This window comes from Rhincodon typus, chromosome 12 (genome assembly GCF_021869965.1).
Source record: "Rhincodon typus isolate 14 chromosome 12, sRhiTyp1.1, whole genome shotgun sequence".
In the NCBI taxonomy this organism is placed as follows: domain Eukaryota; kingdom Metazoa; phylum Chordata; class Chondrichthyes; order Orectolobiformes; family Rhincodontidae; genus Rhincodon; species Rhincodon typus.
This window is the reverse complement of record NC_063343.1, coordinates 62,345,715-62,349,711: the sequence shown is the minus strand read 5'-3', so window position 1 is coordinate 62,349,711 and position 3,997 is coordinate 62,345,715.

Below are 3,997 nucleotides of genomic sequence, written 5' to 3'. Positions count from 1 at the left end.
GCCGCACTGTCAGAGGGTCAGTACTGAGGGAGCGCCGCACTGTCAGAGGGTCAGTACTGAGGGAGCGCCGCACTGCCGGAGGGTCAGTACTGAGGGAGCGCTGGACTGCTGGAAAATTCTCCTTTCGGAAAAGATTTTAAATCAATGTATTGCATTTGCAAGTAAAGAAGATCTTCTGATGTCCTTAGCCAACATTTATTCCTCAATCAATACCAAAAAACAGATTAACTGATCATTATTGCATTGCTGTTGTGGGACCTGCATGTGTTTAAATTGGCTGCTGCGTTCCCTAAATTACAACAGGGACTATTTCATCAGTTGTATAGTCCTTTGAAACATGCTGAGGTTTTGAAAGGCGCTATAGAGATTTAAATATTCTTTGCTTTTCTGGAATTTAAAAACACAGACTGATCACAGTTTGTGATTTCATACCATAGAATCACATGTCAGGGAATTAGCTGTGGCTTTCTGTCTCTCTCTTTCTTCAGATGAAACTGCTGCTGTTTCTGTTCCAGCAGCTGCACTAAGTGGTGGCAGGGATTAGAGTCAATTATTCATGAGCGTGTCTTTTTAAACCGATCATTTTCAGCACTTTGGCTCAAGAAGGACAATAACCCAGATCATGTTAAGAATTAAACATCTGTAACTTCTTTGTTGATAGGTCTGTTTTATTGTCCTCTGTTCTTCAGGCTGGGCGATGGAAAGACATGTTGTTCATGGAGTGATGGGAGACGGTTCACCTCGTCCTGTCCCTGGTACTGTTATATCACATGTAATTGTACATCTGGTGTGCTATTACCCAGGTATAAACACTTCCTTACATAAATCCTTCTGCTAACTTGCTCCAAATCCCATTCATCCATCCACCTCTGTGTTCAGTGATGCCTCCAGGCCCAGAAATGCCTCAATTTTAAAAATTTACAAGTTGTGTTCCAACCCCTCCATGGCCTCACTCCTTTCCCTATCTCTGCACTCCAGTCCCACAAGTCCCTGAGATCTTTGCACTGCTCCAATCCTGAACTCCCGTGTCTTTCCGAATTTGATCACTCCGCATTGGCAGCTGGGCCTTCAGCTCCAGGGTGCCTGAGCTCCCGAAAACATCACTTCCTTTAAAACATTCCTTTCAACCTGACACTTGGATGAAGCCATTTTCTGAAGAAGGGTCTAGGCCCGAAACGTCAGCTTTTCTGCTCCTCTGATGCTGCTTGGCCTGCTGTGTTCATCGAGCTCTACACCTTGTTATCTCACTTGGATGAAGCCCTTGGTCATCTGTCCTAATAGCTCCGAAAGTGGACCAGTGTCAAATGTTGTTACATTCATGGGAAGCATCTTGGGATGTTAATGTTGAGTTAAAGTTGCTATATAAATGCAAGTTGCATAAAACAATTTCATCTCCTCAGTCCTTCCGAGCTGATCCAGGAGATTATAACCAATACAGTTATATGATTCGAATTGGATAATGTGAGATAATCTAAGTATTCACAGAAGGGTTCAAGGTTTCCTGATTTCAAGGGCCTGCAGGTGGATCATGAAGCAGAGTTTCGGGTTGTTATCTGCTAGGGTGGTGACTCCTCCCTCAAGCCTCACAAGGGATCTCAAAGGTGCAAAAGATTCCTTTATATCTGGGGATGGAAAGAGTGGCCATTGGCTCAGAGATATAGTTCCTGCCTCCAGGTCAGTCTACTGAGATTTGGAATCCCATTCTACACAGCACTGTGACCAGACTGAATACTGGGATGAATTCCAGAGCAGGGACCTGCAACAGAGCAGTGCAAGCTGTATCCCCCATTACAGTGTTCACCAACTCTGTCAGCTGTGGATATTGTGTCTCAGTCCCAACGTTGTGGGTTCAAGTCCCAGTGCAAGATCCTGGTTGATTCTCCCGTGCAATACTGATGGGCCGCTGGATTGTTGGAGCATGGCTCGGAGGCTCAGTGGTTAGCACTGCTGCCTCACAGCACCCAGGGACCCAAGTTCAATTCCACCCTCGGGCGACTGTCTGTATGGAATTTGCATATTCTCCCCGTGTCTGCATGGGTTTCCTCTGGGTGCTCTGGTTTCCTCCCACAGTCCAAAGATGTGCAGCTAGGTGGATAGTCCATAGTGTTCAGGGATATTGAGCTTAGGTGGGTTATAGGGGGATGGGTTGGTGTGGACTTGTTGGGCCAAGGGCCCCGTTTCCACACAGTAGGGATTCTATGATCTATGATCTCAAACTGAGACCCAGTCTGCCCTCCCAGTACTGTGAAAAAGAACAGAGTATTGGCTAATGTTAATCTCAATCGACATCTGAAACACAGATTATCTGGTCAACATCACTTTACAGTCTCTGGGATCATATTGTGTAAACATTGTAATTTATGTTTGTTACATTACAACACTGACAGTATTACAAATGAGGCTGCATTTGACCAGAAGATACAGGAACAGAATTAGGCCATTTGGCGTATCAAGTCTGCTCCATCAAGGCTTATATGTTTTCAACCCCATTCATAGAGTCAGAGAGTCATACAGCATGTAAACAGACCCTTCAGTCCAACGCATCTGCACTGACCAGACATCCCAATCTGATCTAGTCCCATTTGCCAGCATTTGACCCATATCCCTTCCTATTCATATACCCATCTAGATACCTTGTAAATGTAACTGTATCCACTTCGACCACTTCCTCTGGCAGCTCACTCCATACATACACCAGCCTCTTTGTGAAAAAGTTATCCCTCAGGTCCTTTTAAAATTTTTCCCCTATCACCTTAAACCAACGCCCTCTGGTTTTGGACTCCCTCCGTAATCGTTGATCCCCTTGCTCATCAAGTACCTATCTAGCTCTGTTATAAAATACACTCTAAGACATGGCCTCCACAGCCCTCTGCAGCAATGAGTTCCACAGATTCACCACCCTCTGGCTGAAGAAATTCCTCCTCATCTCAGTTCTAAAGGGTCATCCCTTCACTCTGAGGCTGTGCCGAGGGATCCTAGACTTTCCCACAAGTGGAAACATCTTCTCTACGTCCAATCTATCCAGGCCTCTCAATATTCTATTTGTTGTGAAGTATTTTGAGACATTGCAAATTATAAATGCAAGTTATTCTTTCTTGTGTTTGTTTTTGGTTGTAGGCACATGAGAGAAGACCCTCTGACATTAAATTCCATGTGAAAGACATCAGGAAGCCCCCTCAGGTGGTCCCTGCGAGCAAGAGTCTCATGAATCTCCAAACTTGAGTTTGGATTTGCTCCAGGAGTGGAACGATGTAGAGAGGAGGCTCTGGTGTTGCCAGGATTTTATAGGTTTGGAATTCCAGGAAATCTTTCCTCCCCATAAATATCCAAGCAACAAGCAATTTTTATTTGAGCAAATTCCATGAGTCAGCTTGACTTCATCTTTGTATGTTGACACTTATCCAAAACAAATTGACATCACTGAGGAAATGGGCTCTTCTGTCCGAGACAGGAATGTTGACTGGAATCTGGGAAAACATTCCATCTCTCATGCTGAAGGAAATGAGACTAGGATCATAATGGTTTACTGGAGAAAGCTCAAATTGACGGGTTTCCTGTGAAGACTGTAAGTGCACAGGGTCTAAGACAATTGAACAATTATGAAATATCAGATCCATTTCATCATTGCATTAACTCAGTGGATAGTGCTCTCACGTCTGAGTCACAAGGCTGTGGGTTAAAATTCCCCTCCCGAGGTTTTAGAAAATATTCCATTATTCACTGCACTGTCAGAGGGTCAGTATTGAGGGAGCGCTGCACTGTCAGAGGGTCAGTACTGAGGGAGCGCCGCACTGTCAGAGGGTCAGTACTGAGGGAGCGCCGCACTGTCAGAGGGTCAGTACTGAGGGAGCGCCGCACTGTCAGAGGGTCAGTACTGAGGGAGCGCCGCACTGTCAGAGGGTCAGTACTGAGGGAGCGCCACACTGTCAGAGGGTCAGTAGTGAGGGAGCGCCGCACTGTCAGAGGGTCAGTACTGAGGGAGCGCCGCACTGTCAGA